Raw genomic sequence first — 16702 nt, 5'->3', positions numbered from 1 at the left:
TATTTTATAGACTTTTCACTTGAATACTATAAACGGCTGTGTGCATCCTGGTTATGCAGAGGCTGGATGTAATTGCTTCCCAAAGTAATAAAGCATCCTTTATCGAAAAAATATATAGGCAAGTTCTGTACATATATAGAGACCGATTTCGTAATATATTTGAATTCGGCCAGAAGAAATATGAATTAAACGTAAAACACGGTGTTCTACATGCCGAAATGGCGGTAAACACCGTGTAGTCGCCGCCGTCATTGTCGCTGGAGTCGCCGGCGTCCTCGGGTGGCGGCGCCTGCTGGCTGCTGCTCTGGCTGGGGGCTCCCCAACGGCTGGAACCCTGCCCAAGGTCGTCGTGGCATGGCGGCGATGGCGTCGGCCGGTACCAATCATCCTCGATGGAGTCCTCCAGCTTGATGAGCGGCGCCGCACGGCCGCCAGGTCCAGGAGACGCCGCTGCTGCTCCGCCTCCTCCCTCTCCCAGTCCTGCCTGGACCAGGCGAGCGCCGCGTCCATCAGGAGAGCGTTGTCGGCGGGGATGAGGTCGTTGAGCGACCTCGCTATGGCCTCTCGGATCGCGGCATCCTTGGCCCGTGCGGCCTCCTCGGCGGCGAGGACGGAAGCAGTTGCGGCCGCTGCATCCTCCTTCTTCGTCTTCCTCTTGCGGCCGCTGACGGAGACGACGAGGCGCGTCCCCCCTCGCGGATGACGAGGGCCCCGCTGCTGCGCCCTCTGGTTGACGGTGGGGACGCCGTCTCCTTGACGGCGCGCAGGGAGGTCCTCGGCGTCGCAGGAGGAGCCGACCCGCACGAACGGGAGGCCGACCTCAACGTCGAGCCCGACGACGAGGACGACGCCATCCACCGCGGCATCCAAGAGCTTCCTCGTCGGCGCGACACGGAAGGCACCGCCGCCGGCGGCGACATTCCCAGTACGGGAAGTTGCCGCCCTTGATGTGCGCGAGCATGTTCTCGAGGGTGCGGCCCGATGCGCTCCACCAGCGGCGGCGGTCGGCGGCGTTGTTGCGCGCGGGAGGTGGAGGAGGACCATCGTAAGCGGCGAGTTCTCGGTCGTACCTGTCGCGGAAGAACTGCGTCCAGGCCTCGTAGTTCTCCAGGAAGAAGCGCGGCTCGGCGCGCTCGTTGCTCATGGTGGCGAGCATCGCCTCGATCTCCGGCACGAGGGTGTCGCCTTGCGGCGACGGTGGAATCGGGACGCCTCCCACGCTCAGACGCCAACCTCCAAGCGCGTGGAAGTCCGACGGCGCCGGGTAGCCCGCCATGTAGAGCAGTCGTCCCTCCCACAGGTGCAGGGACCGCCGACCGAAGCCGTTGTTCGCCGCGCCATCGCCGGGGAAGCGGTTCGCCATTGGAGGAGCCGAGGCTTTTTTCGGCGAGAGAAGAGTGGAGAGAAGGGGGACGGCGATGGTGAATGCAGCCATGCAAGGATAAATAGAGGGGAGCAGCGCGTGAATTCGAGGAGACGACATTAACTCGCCGCGTGGAAGCTACGCGTCGCGGCGATGAGTGATCGGCGGCAGGCTTTGACAGCACGCGGAAGACGATGCGATGAGGACGATGATAGGCCTTTCTCGCCGACAAGTCGGGGCCACCAGGCTCGTAGGAACTTTCCTAGACACTTCTGACGCTTTTGTTTCCTCCGAACTTCTCGAGTGCACCCGGGGGGGCGGGGTTGACATGGACTCGCCGGATGGATGAAAGCCAAATCCAAACGAAAACGAGAATCCGAAGACGCAACTAGACTATTTTTCGAGTCTAGATAAAAAAAGGCTGCCCGAAGGCCTCATCAGGGAGACGGCTCGAGGTGCTCTAAGCTTTCAGTTACTGGGCTCGCCAGGTTGCGATGGATGTAGTCCACTCAGTGACCTATCGCGGTCACGACATATTCAGCAAAGCAATAGACAAACAGAAAACTATAGAGCTGCCTCAACCGTAAACAATGCAGCCCGGCAGAGTGTCGCCCTCAGGTGCGCTGGCAGAAGTGCGTGTACCTGTGTGTGAGCTGCATCCATCATCGCAGGGGTAACCAGAGGGAAACTATCACAAGTACCAACCAGTTATCATGCTTCAACTCAGGAAAGATCCACGCCATCTTAACATCGGTTCATGATTGATTACTGATGTCAAATTCTGGAAATATAACAAGTCCCAATCTCACAATACCGAAACAGTTTTAAGTTCAGCAGACAACAACTCACCGCTGCATCAACACATGATGCAGCATCTGTCTCAAACTAAGCAATTATAAAAGTAAATAAAAGTATAGGTTCAACGGAGTGCAGGTAGTGTTATCTGTCATAGGCGGAACACTGAAGTTTTCATTTTCTTTGGGGTTTGCAATAAACCTAGACAAAGCTTCCTTTCTCCATAGCTGTTGGACGGTCGATCAAGGAAACCTCAGGTGCCTCGCTGCGGGCCTGCAAACCAGGAGCTGGGTGCGAAGGACTACTCAATAGGAACATAACCGGTTGGGTTCTGAGGTGCTTCAGCTTGTTCGGGTGCTGGGTTGCCCTTGTGAGTTTCTGGTATTTTGTCTCTGCTTTCCGAAATAGGATCGCTTCCCTTGCTCCTATCATCAGCACGTCCTTCTGGAACACTTTGTTTCTTAGATGTTCCGTCTTGGACTTCGGTTTTTGGGAATTTAAGATGGTCCCTCGTTGCACTTCTGAGACCTTTCACCATCTTATGATCCCTGCAAAGATTTCAGCAGTTACCACAAATGCTGGAAATGAAAGATACGGGGAACATAAAAGAACTATATGATCACGAAGTGGTGGAAGGGCAAAAGCTTACTTGCAGTAGAACAACATCCGGCCACCAGTCGTCGTCCATTTCCTGGAGGCAATACCACTACAAAGAAAGCACAGTGTGTCAACAAAAGGCAATACAAGAAAGTGGTCAGTAACACCATGAGGTATCCAGCACGTAAACCCCACCTTGGCAAGCACTTCCGGTGGTATGATTTGGAACAGCGCCTGCATTGTACCAAATTCATTTTCCTCGATTTTCTACCTCTTCTTTGTATTCTTCTTTCATTACACTCTGGTGTTGCTTGTTTCCCTGCTACTTCCCTCCCCTCGTTCTTGCATGACCAACATTCATGCAGAGGGCATTCAAAGTCTTCAGGTCTTTTATTGTAGTCCCCTTCCATACATTCAGGGTGGTAAAAGCGCTTACAGCCCTTCTTATTGCATTGAAAGACCTGGCAGAAATATGTAAAACAAGGAGAGGCACAACTAAATGAATCTGGTTTATCTTGATGGGCAAATTGCATAGCCACAAGTTTTGGAATATTTTGGAGCCTCTATGACTATACATATGACTATACTGTCCTGATAATTTACGCCCTTGCTTCCTATGACTACACTGTCCGGATAATTTATATTTAAACAATGTTGCTGGTCTTTTCTCGTCATCTCAACTAAAGAAGGAAATTCAATAATGAGTAAAAGATTCATCACAAACTACAATACGATGTATCCTATGAAATAAATATACAAGTTTACATACCTCAACAAATTTAAAATCTGATGATGTGTCGGATGAACCCAAACCTCCGCAAACGACGCATTGGTGCTTCTTATACTCACAATTCTTGCACAGAAACTTGGATAGTTCCAACATAATTAAGTGTACAAAAAGTTAGATGGTGGTACTGAACATATCAAAACGAGAATAACACTGAATAATTAGGTAATGTATTACCACAGATGTTTCAACTTGTTCTTTACTCAGACCAAGAGTTTCACATTTAGAATGCACACCATCAGGTTTGGCTGGGTGGAACAACCTTCCACATTCACCTTCACACCTACAATAAGAATATGTATTGATGCTTTTCTGGGTCAGCAAGATTAACAATTATACTAGAAACGAAGTATAGTGCATATACTTCCGGAAAAAAGTATACATACATAAGGGCCTTTCTCAAAAAATGGAACAGGAAAATCCCTTCAATCCAGAGGAGCCGGCATGGTCCTCAACATAAGACCGCAATGTTTTGGCAATTTTCAGTCAGGGATCACACCAGCTCCCCTCGATACAGAACTTCAATTGATAACAAGAGTAATGATTGAATACAGGTTAATTCAGTAGCAGCTAGAGCAAGACTCCGATATTTATTTGATTCTCCGCTACCCACCAAGGTAGAAGAATTCTTGACCGCAAAAGAAGTATGCTTTATTTGCTTATAGATAAAAAATATATACGCTTTTTCAGGGAAAATATAGACGGTAGATCAAAAATATATGCTTTTTCAGGGAAAAGATAGACAGTCTATCATATGGAATAGGGCATTTAGCAGTTTTGTTTAGTGTTCATGCAATGCAAGATGAATGAACGCTTATGCAATGCAAGCTAGATGAGCTACACAATTAGGTTACTCGATCAAATAGATATACATAATGCTAAATGGGAAGCTTGAACAATGATGGCAACTTTGAATATGGAGGAAATATTACATGTGAGCAAAATGCTTGATTTAGAATAAATGAATTCAACATTAACTTTTTGTACAAAAAAGACAAAAAAAAAATACATATGTTTCAACCAATCTATGTACTTATATGTAGACTAGTGGTAAAACTATCCAACGATTCCTAGATTAACCTAAGAACAAAAATATTACCCCGCATCAATAAAATTCCTAGAAAAATGAGTAGACCTACCATATCAAGGAGCCAACATCATCACAAAATGCACAAGCATGCCATTTTTGTCATACATATTGAAACAAGATGAATTGTGATGTCACAAGTGAGAAACAAAATTAAAACCTGAGCGTTGAACTATTATAAAAATGTACCTTGAAGAAAAGTTGATGTACCTTAAGTGCAAAAAAAGTACCTCGAATCATATGTGTTTATATCAGAGGCGTGGTTTATATGTTGATGTTGCTCCACTTAAACTACCAAACGTGAGACTATCCCAATAATTGCATACATAGATAGATGATCATGGTCCACTTATGTTAGGTGTCAATAGGACTGGGGTCACAAACTGTCTAGTTGACACTAGTCAAAGCAGCATGTGTGTAGTCAAACACCAGTATGATAGTTCAGAGACCTGGGATGACTCCCGTAGTGTATTACATGGACCAAGAGGTTCATTTTCATAAGTATTGGACCTAGGTGGAAGAACCATAATTATCTAGAGATCGTAACATTAGCATGTACCCAATAAATTCATAATTCCACAATGTGAAAGAGCTATTTGCTAAAGGACATGTTTTTACCACAAAACCCATCCTCACTCTATAATCCTCCTCAAGGGTTGCTTCGACGGTGATATTACTCAATACATCCTTAGGGCCTGTTTGGAACAAACCGATAAAAAGACAAGAGTAAGATTGGAGTTTATGTGCAAACGGTAGGAAACCAAAAGAATGTACGCTTGAATTCATGGTACATGAAATAGGAAAACATAATAAAGAATTCACCGTTGGGACTTTCCACTTAATTTCCACCATCCACTATCTCTTTTTCTCTCAAAGAAACTGCATTCACCTGTTTTTTATGATTAGATCCTTTACCGTATCAACTCAGAAAAACAAAGCAAAGTCATTTTCCTACATATAACCCCCATCTCCAATAAGATAGGCACTAATGAATGAGATATTGGCGATCACTTCCTTACCCCTCTTTTTGGCTACTACTTTACTTTTTTCTCAACAAGCCAGGCGATGGTCAGAGTAATGTTGGCAATTGCCTAGTTGTTTGACCAACAACTTACGATGGCAAGGATATCGGCAAGGTGTCCCCTTGCCTCCAAAAAGTAAGCTTGAGAAGTCTAAGAACATGGAAGAAAATTCGTACCATGTTCATTTTTACAATCCTCAAATGAACGTTGGGTTAAGTAATACTTCCATATGTTCAAATGAATGTTATAAGACATGTTATTTATTATAATACAACAATGGTACATTAGTTTATATAGGCATCAGAAAAACTGTAGTTGTAAGCTACATAGAATGAACAAATACACCAAACTCAACTACAAGTGACCAAACGTGACAACAACAAGTATCTCCTTCTATATCCTTTGTGACCTTGTCACTAAGGCAAAAATGTACGGGCTCAAGGCATGCCCTTGATGTAGTCATGTCCTGATTGGAAAACTACTCAACAAAATTACCTCGTATGGCAAGACCATGACAAAGTATGTATAGACCTTGTATGGAAATAATTAAGTGGGCGCATGCTCACGCTATAATCTAATAAATTCATAATAATTAATGTGAAAGAGTTATTTACGAAAGCATATGTTTTTACCACAACACTATCCTCACGCTATAATTTATAATGGGAAAGAGCTACTTACAAACCAATGTTCGAACCACCTTATTGACCCCCACATTCTTTGGAAGTTCTAGATCCGCCTCTGACCTTGTTGCCTCTACATTGGGGCTCGCCTTTGTGACATTCATTTTTGCCTCCATGGGAGATATCGCTTGACAGAGGCGGCGAGTCAGGATGAGGAGGGAGGGAGAGGAATCAAATATAGAGGGGAGGAGGGGAGGGAGAGGAGGGGTGCACGAGGTACCGAAGATGAAGAGAGAGAGAGAGAGAGAGAGAGAGAGAGAGAGAGAGAGAGAGAGAGAGAGAGAGAGAGAGAGAGAGAGAGAGAGAGAGAGAGGACGTGGGCTCGAATAGAGATACCAATGAAGAGAGAAAGGAGGAAGACCACGACAAGGAAGTGGATGGCGGCCACAAGATGGGAAGGGAGGGAGAGGAGGTGCACATGAGGTACCGACAGACGAAGGGGAGAGAGGACGAGGGTTCGAATAGATGTACCAACGAAGAGAGAAAGGAGGAAGATCACGGTAAGGAAGGGGATGGCGGCGGCAAGAAACAACACATACGCAACTAGAAGGGAAGGGAAAGGAACATGGCGTATGAGTGGAACCCTAGGTTCGATCCCATGGGCCAAATGAGCCGATTGGCTTGTTAGTGTCTTTACTCTTTTCAGTATTTCCTTTTTCGATTAGCCGTACTGGGGAAGAAACCCAGCAACGATGTGTTATTAATAGAGGTAATTGTGTGCATAACACCGAGAATGCGAGTGCGGAGACTCAAACTCGAGCAGGCTGAGAGCTATCAGCAGCTCACTGCCACCGGGCCATGCCTTGTTTCATTCCTTTTTTTCATACTTGGTAATTCCGCCTTCACCTTTCAAAAATATTGTTACACTACAAGAACTTGGAGTATCAATGACGGAACAAGGCTGACGTTCGAGAAATCCGTCAGCGAATGTCATTTTTTGTGACGGTATTGCGTTTTCGCGTCACAGATCGCGTTTTGGGCTGTTCGGGCCAGAAAAATCATGACGGGCAGCCTCTAAACGTCAATTATTGTCATTTTTAGAAAGATTTACCCAATTAATTAGGCAAAAAAAGGCAGAAAGCTGAACAACAGTCTCAGAAATCGGGCCTCAAGAACTTTTGCTCTATCGAGCTAAGGCAGCAAAGGCAACCCGAACCAAACGCATACCTACTGAGACCGCATGACGTCGGCCAAACCATCATATTCATCACCATCGCGCGAACGACCTGACTCCGACTCACCTTTAGCCTCCAACACATCGAACCATGCAATGGCGACAACAAGCCCAAAACCGCAGCGGTACCAGAGCCAATGACCACAAAGACAACAAAAATACTCCGATTTTGGAGAGAGAACTCCGAGTCTGGATCCTGGATCCTTGCTCGCCACATCAGGCCCCACAAAAGGTACGGCTGGACACTGCATCCTACACGACCCGCACGATAGCCCATATGTCGTGGCGGCTGATGTATGACATCTGTATCACCTATGTATCACACATTTATCTATGTATCTACATATTCCTTGTTTGCAACCTATGTATCAAACATTTATCTATGCATGACCTATGTATCCGACATATCTTAATTTGCATTATGTTTAATTCCTAAATTAACTACAACAATTAAGATACAACTGAAATGAAGATACAACATCACTAAGAATGGTTAAGATACAACATGTAATGAATGATACGAACATTACACACCCTTCTTCTTGCCCTTTGACAATGAAGCAAACTTACCCTTCTTGCTCGGTGGCATAAAATCATCCTAGAGTCAACGCTAGCGGATGCAGTGCTCTTCGCCTTGAAAAATGCATCGCTCTTGGCCAGGATCCTCGGCGTGAAGACTTCTTCGTCGTCCTCGCTCGACGAAGCCCAATACATAGGATACCTTTCAAGGAATTATCTTTCCTTCTCATTCTTGGGTTTCTGCTTGTGAAGCCTAGCTTGCAACCTAAGAAGCTCTTGTCGTATTTTCATCGGAATTCGACCAGGCATACCTGTGTGGCTAGAAAAAAGCCTACCTACCTCCACGAGGAGCGCCACATTCGTGGCGAGACTTGGACATTGCCTATCTTGTTAGCACTCATAACTTAACAAGCAGAGGAAAGAAGAGGACGAGCCATATACGACTCAAAACTACGATCGCCAGGAGGAGACATCTTGGAGCGACTACTCTTGCCTTGAACAAATGAACGATGGGGAGAGGTTTCATAGCACGCAAGGAAGAGAAAAGCATAAAATCTTATCGAGAAATCCTAGCGGGAAAAAATTAGGAGGGAAAAATTAGGAGGGAACTTTGTGCGGGAAATCAACATTACTTTATTAAGACATCTCACGAAATTAAGATACAACATAACTGAAATTAAAATACGGCTAATAACTACAACAAAATTTAAGATACAACGAAAAACTATAACTGCAATTAAGATACAAAGCTACTACGACACATCACTCTATTTGGGTTGCGTCCAGCGTGGCTATTTTCCGGTCTTGTCGCCGCGTTCTTCTGTTGTTTGCGTCTTAGCAACCATTTCTCTTAATCTCCTCCTTTTCGCTTCACGGGCCTCCATGCGCACCTCTTCCTCCGCATACCTACGTGCAGCCTCGTCATCCATCCTCTTCTGATTCACCTCACAATTTTGAGCTTGCTCCGCCCTTAGTTTTTGTATCTGTCAATCTCACCTTTATCATTAGAAGCAGCCTTTTCACAATGCTTCTCCTCAAAGAACCTTGCTCATGCACGCTGGTGTTTTTCCTCCACCTCACGACGCGTCCAATCCGGCTCCTTCGTGTCTATCCAGTGAAACCACTTGCACAGGGGTGGGGGAGATTGCAACGCAAACAATAACATTAAACCAGAAAAATAAAGACATACAAATATGGCTAATTTTTTTTGTTAAAACATACCGGCGGCCTCGTGGGCGAAGATGAAGAACTTGGGGGTGGATCATGATCATAGTTCGCACACATGAAAATTTGCATGCCGAACCAATCAAAGAAATCCTTCACCTGCTTAACCTTCGCAAGATGGTCGCACCAACACCGCTCCGCTGTCACACCCGGGGGCAAAGTTGCATTCTTCGCCTTCGTCGTCCTAAAATCCTGGTCAGAGCATGGCACACTCATGATAGCTATAGGATAGGTAGAAGCACTTGTGCATCGAAGAGTCTTGATGCCTACTTTTATAGGGAAAAATCCAAGAACGTGGCGGGAAAATATGGCGGGAGAGCGGTGGTGGGAGACATGGGCGGGCAAATATGGCGGGAGAGCGGTGGCGGAATTTTTTTTTGGATGGGATGCGGGAGAGAACGGTGGGAACCCTAAACCCCTACAGCATTAGGATCATCATGTAGTGATCATGTAAATCATCGGCGATTAGGCCGCTGCTCGGCCTGCCGCCGACTGATCGGCATGCAGTTGGCCGATCACGCTGCCTCTTGACACGCCGCCGCAGAACTAACCGGCCCACTGTGCAATCGGCAGCCAGGAGGCCGATCGGCGGCCAGGTCACCGACCAAGTCACATTTTTGAAATAATTTGAATTCACCTAACACTTTCACAAATTATAAAATAATTCGTATTATTTAAAAGATCGCACTTTTCGAAATCTCAACCACTTACCTTCTCCAATACACGTACTCCCTCATCCACTTACAACTGTACGCATATCATTCATTTTATTTCCAAAAACAATGTACATCTGAAACTACACCTGCCACCCTAAAATTATATTTTGCACTCATAAGTTAAAGATTTTAAATTCACTAATATGCAGTGAAGGTCTTTCAAATTTTAGCAGGCCAAGTCCGAGATAATCGACACCGTGGATTCATGGTACGGGTTGTACTCATACAATATAATGCATGATCCATTGCTGCCCATACATCCACACGACCTCACTGAACCTGGATGGCTCGTGTATAAGTTGAGTATGTAAATGCTCATGCCATAATCTAATAAATTCTTAATATGTAGTTTTAAATAGATTTTTACTAAAGGAGATTTGTTTATTAAAATTATCCTCATGATAATCTATAATGAGTAATATTTGCGAAAGTAGATGGTTTACCTTCAGCCATGATTTTTACAACACTGGGTTAGAACTGTCAGGGCCAGCCCTGGGGAGGGTCTGGCGGGGCGGCCGCCCCGGGCCCAGAAAAATTGCGGGCCCATATTTTCTGTATAGGTTTACTATACATTGCAGAAAAAGAGAGCAGTTTTCCGATTTTAGATGGGCTTGGTCTACAGTTAGACCTTTTGTTTTTCTATTGGTTTCCAATCCGGCTGGCCTACCACGACTTGAGTGAGCGCCTGAAATCCGTTCCATCTATCGATATGTGAAATATCGCCAATTTGCCCGAGCCCGACGCCTCGATTCCCTGCTTGCCCTCTCGCGGTTCGTGGATATCGCCCAGGCCGCCTGGTTCCTGCCCTCGCTCTCGCCGATCGCGATCGACCAACCGCGAGATGATCTGCTGACTACTGCCCTCTTGCGAACTACGGTGCTGCCTGCTAATCTGCCGGCCAGTGACCGTCGCAGTTGGCAGTCCTAGTCTGGCCGTCGTTAATCAGGCAATCATCCAATCTGCTTATTAGATTAAGATAGAAGATAAGAACGCCCGCTGTAGTTCTCTTGGAATTCTACTATATGCTCGCCTATAATTCGGGTTCTGAATTTTGATTAGCAGTTGTTGTTTTTATTTGTAGGAGCGGGATCAACTGGTTTGGCAACTCTATACATCGATAAGAAGTTAATGGACGAGTTTGATATTGATTCCATCGTCACGGACTTTGCTTATAGAAATAGGCGGAGAAAATTTTAAGGTATCATGTAAACATTGTTTTATATGAATATTGAAATTGTGTATACTTAAAAGTATTTATTTTTCGTCATCTCATACCTGCGAAAAAAAGTAGTAAAAGGAGCCCAAAATTTTAATTTCGCCGAGCCTCCAAAATATCAGGACCGGCCCTGAGAACTGTCTAACCAATGCCAATGTATTACTACTAGAAAAAGAGCTATATGTAATTTGGTAAAAAAAAACGGTGTGTCACACATGTGTAAATACCTGTCGCCGGGTTGGCAGGGGTGACCAAACTTACCCGTGGCGCACCCCAATATAGTGCGACATGGGTATTTTGCATATTGTGGCTTACTATATTGTGGTGCGACACGAGTTAATAAAAATTCAAAATTTAGGGTCACCATACCCATGGTGCATGGGGTGCTGTGGTGCGCCACGGGTAAGTTACCCACGGGTTGGTTCCCTCCCCACCTATGGATCGTCTTTTCAGTTTTAAAAAATAAAAGAAAATGATAAAAAAATTAAATTTTAAAATTCTTTGAGATGTAGTTATGCACTTCATCTAGTTGTAAAGTAAAATATCAAACATGAATTTCGATATATTTTGCAAAATGGCGACATGTTTCAGTAAAATGGCTCCAGATTTTACATACCACCTTGGATGAAAAAGTTTTTTATATGAAAAGTATCTACAAAAAAAGTTATTTCCGAATCCAACCGCGTGATGCCGTTTGCCATTTTATACAATCCTCAAAATAAAAAAAATAGAGTTTTCGGACATTTTTTCACTCAAAAAATAAAAAATAACATGTGGCTCACCGATAATAGTGGTGCGCCACCGGTAAGTTTACCCCAGCCACTTACCCAAGCTATCTCCACCATATCCCCATCCACATATCCTTATCCACTCATCCCTTATCCTTCCCACCTGAGCTATCTTCTTCCTCCCTCCCTCTCTCTCTCACCCTAGACATCATCCTCTCCTCTCCCGCGCGAAGAACGCTTGCCGGCCTTGGTCGCCTCCCTTGGCCACCGGTCTAGGTTTCCACCTCAGCCTCATCTTACTCTCATGTGCGGTGGCGCAGCGGGCCCCTTCCTCGCTGGCCTAGGGCTCCTCCTCTCCTACATGACATCCTAGGGCTCCTCCTCCCACCGCCTCCATGCATCCTGTCCCGGCGACCTCCGCCTCCATGCGCCCTGCTCCGACGACCTCGACCTCCGCCTCAACGCACCCTACCTAGTGACTTTGAGCTCCACATCTGCCTTCACATGTGCACGACCGCATCCCTGTCAACAGGGAAGTGCACGACATGGAGAAGCCACCATGGAGCAAAAAACAACGAGCAAAAAGATAGCAAAAAATAATAATTCGAAAAAGAGCAAAAAATCGCAAAAAATCAAAACTTCATAAATATACCCGTGGCGCACCGATTTCACTTACCCGTAGCGCATGGTGCACCACGAGTAACAAAAACAGGTCTGTCACGGTTAACCTTTTCTCTAGTAGTGTATGAAGCATGTTATTTCCCACACCCTCTATCTTTTGGAAGTTCTTGATCCCCTCCTTGACTAATGGCTCTACATTTTGGCTCACCTTTGTGAAATTTGTTGTTGTCTCCACGGAAGATATCGTCGACATGGGTAAAGGACTAAAGGAGCATGGTGAGGAGGCATGAACGTACATATGAATGAATAGACGATGAGAAGGAGAGTATGAAAAGAAGGAAGACGATGACGACTCCAAAGAGGGGACGGAAAGAAGGACAAAAGAACGGCTAAAAGAAAGCATAACAGAAAACATTCAATGGGCAGGATCACTAGGCTCCTCACCCACAAGACAAATTGACCGATTGGCATGTTAGTTTCCTTCCACTTTTTTCTTTTCATTTTTTACCTACTTCCATATGTGTATTCACTTGTCAAAAAAATTGCCACCTCATTTTTCCCGACCAAACACAGAGAGTTCCTGATTGCATTATAAGAAATAATCGCCCAGTTAAATAGGGAAAGACGAGCGAAATCCCGAACAACTGGCATAAATCTAGACCCCAAGATTATCTATTTGTACAAATAAGACAACAAAAATAACTCGAACTAAACATGCAACAACAAAATCCTAAAAAATGGCATGTTTAGTTCAGTAAAAAGTGCAAAATACACTTTTCTACCGATATACACTTTTCTGAAAAAGTGTAAGTTGAAGTTTTCAGGAAATGAAGTTGCATTTTTCTGAAAAAGTGTAGGTTGAAGTTTTTCACTAAATGAAGTTGCACTTTTGTGAAGCCACTCATACTTAAGAAAATATCACTAAAGTGAGACTTTTAAAAATATAAAATATTAAAATTGAGTGTATAAACTGGAAAAATGTTTTGTATGTACACTACACTAAACGAGTAAATGCATTAAGGGACTTTACCCAAAATAAAACATGAAAAATCCTTTAGTTCCATGGGGCCGAAATCCTCCTCAAAATATCACACCAAAATGTTTTTGCCATTATTTATAGGATCTCACCTTGATAGTGAACGTCGAGATATATTAAGATTCTTGTTATGAGTTTATCATTCAAGATAAACAAATGTCCAAGCTATATTGTAATATATCAGTGATACATTAGTTTAAAAGGACAAAAAAGCTAAAGTTCTAGGCTACATATAATGAACAAATATAGCACCAAAATGCATTTCAAGTTACCAACCATTAAATATAAAAATAGGTTAACAATTATTGGAGTCACACCATGCCTGGTCAATTAGGGAAAACCGGCCAGAAACCCGAACAACAGGCTCACAAACTAGGCCTCAGGCATTATCTGTCTATCGAGATAAGGCAACTAACATGACCGAAACTCAACACGCACCAACAAAGGCCTCACCGTGATAAATACTTTTTTTATCAAGTATCAATCAATTTATAAAAGTGTAACTTTGGTCCGTAAACTTCAACATGCACTTTTCCACACGTACTTTTCTAGAAAAGTGCAAGTCAGTAAAATAAAGTTCCAGTTTTATGAATTGTCTGGGAGGTAAGAGCATATCTATTCCCTCCGTCCCTAGAAAAGTTGTTTAACTTTATCTAGATATGAATGTATATATACATATTTTAGTTACAGATACATCTAAATTTAGAAAAAGTTGAGCAGCTTATTTTGGAACGGAGGAAGTATATACAATTATTTATAAGAAGAAAAAGATGGCTTTCTATAAAGATGCGTTTTTCTAGAAAAGTGCAAATGGCACTTTTCACTAAATAAAGTTGCACTTTTACGAATTGACCGACACTTCGAGAAGTCTCACTTAAATAGGACTTATAAAAAATTAACAATTCAGCACATATGCTGGAAAAATACTACGTATGTGTACTACACACAGGTATATACATACATTGATACATAAGGGATTTCCCCAAAATGAAACATGAAAATCTCGCAGAAATCCGTGCAATGCGTGGAACTAACGGTATGTTGGGTTGGACCATAAGTGGTTTGGTCCATTATGTGGAGGAGAGCTTTTCTTTTCAGGGGTGTATGTTATTTTGAAAATTAAATTTACTCCATTGGCTATCAAAATAGTGCCTAGTTAATTACCAGAAAACCATGAAACATGTCTTTCTCACCATAATTTTCTCTGTTGTTGAATATTGGTAATAATATTGTTGTAGAAATTATATGTAAAATCAACTCATAAGAGTGAATTTTCTACCGTGCACGGCATGTCTACTCACTGAGATATGTGGTAAAACATGCAAGGGGATGGGAACTTACCACACGTGTGTTGTATATCCTTGATTGGAGCAGCGCGGGATTGGGGGTGGTGGTGAAGGAAGGATACCCTCAAATCCATGGTAAGGAAGTCCTGACCCTCCACCAGTGTGGCACGAGTAAGACGAGGTGGACACGCGTCCAACCGAGACCTCAGTGAGGGGAGCACGTATGTGTTCTTTCTTGTGTCCCCATCTTCATGAGGGGGACGCTGAGGAAGAGATGTGTCGTCTTCATGAGGTGGAAGAAGAGCGAAGGGCGGAAAAGATATCAATACCTAGGAAGAGGCATGCGTGACGAAAGCGAGTGTGCGATATGTGGGAAAGAGAGAGTGTGGTGGGTTAGAATGGGTGAGCCAGTATTTTTCGAATCATCTCCTAGACCTAGTCATGACCGGTCACGAGTAGAGGGCCTGGTACATGAAACTTAAAATTTATAGAAGTTTTTGCAAAAAAAATGACATTTCATTTATTATTAGGAAACAATCCCTTGCCTGAAAGTTGTGTCAGAAGCAAAAGTAACAAAGCTATGTTTAGTAAGTAAGGAAGGTATATTTGGTAAATGTGCAAAATAGTGCATTTTTGTTGAAATTTTACAAAATGTCTTAGATTGACTATACTAGGTTTCTTTTCGTATTTTTTGAAACATAGAAATATATGTTTTAATTTTTAAAAAATATAAAGGTATCACTAAAACTCAGGAGCCAAAGACACTTTTTCAAACCTCAACCATTTACCTTCTTCTCCCAGGGATACATGTACTCCCTCCATGCAGTTACAAGTGTTCATATATCATTCATTTAATTTCCAAAAAAATGTCTACAACTCAAATTGCACATGTTTTGCACCCTAAATTTGCATTTCTCACTCATAAGTTAAAGATTAGAAATTCACCTATATGGAATGAACGTCTTTCAAACTTTAGCAGGTCATGGTCGAGATTAATCACAACACGGTGCGGGTGGTACTCATACATTGTGGTGCATGATCTATTCTCGCCCATACAACCACACAACCTCACGGCTATAAACTAATAGATTCATAATCTATAATTTTTAAATAAATGTGTACGAAAGGAGATGCACTTACAACAATATTATTCTCATAAGAATATGTATTGGGAAATATCTACTTACAGATATTAGATGGTTGTAAACTAATAGATTCATAATCTATAATTTTTAGATAAATGTGTACGAAAGGAGATGCACTTACAACAATATTATTCTCATGAGAATATGTATTGGGAAATATCTACTTACAAATATTAGATGGTTTAACTTCAGCCATGTTTTCGGATTGGGTTGAAACTGTCTAACCAATGCAAATGTATGACCCATGTTATTTCCCACCCCTTCCCTATATGTTTTGGAAGTTCTAGATCCCCCTCCTTGACTGACTACATTTTCTCTCACCTTTGTGACATTTGTTGTAGTCTCCATGATAGATATCATCGACACAGGTAAACATGACTGGTGAGGAGAGAGGAGATAGAAAATGGAGAGGGGGTAGATAAGATGCGCACACGGGGGAATCGACAAAGTGAAGCGAGAGAGGGAACAATGGGGTGACCAGAGGTACCAATGTATAGAAAATGAGAGGGGGTCAATGACAAGAATGAAGGTGATCATGTCGACAAGAACGACGATGAATCCAAAGAGGGGAAGACAAGAAGGACAAAAGGATGGGTAAAAGAAAGAAGAAAGGAAAACATTGAATGGAAGGGTCCCTAGGCTCCTCACCCACGAGATAGATTGACCGATAGGCCGGCCTCCTTCCTCTTTTATCTTTTTCTTT

The sequence above is a fragment of the Lolium rigidum genome, chromosome 3 (genome assembly GCF_022539505.1).
Source record: "Lolium rigidum isolate FL_2022 chromosome 3, APGP_CSIRO_Lrig_0.1, whole genome shotgun sequence".
Lineage (NCBI taxonomy): Eukaryota > Viridiplantae > Streptophyta > Magnoliopsida > Poales > Poaceae > Lolium > Lolium rigidum.
This window is presented reverse-complemented; position numbering follows the sequence as displayed.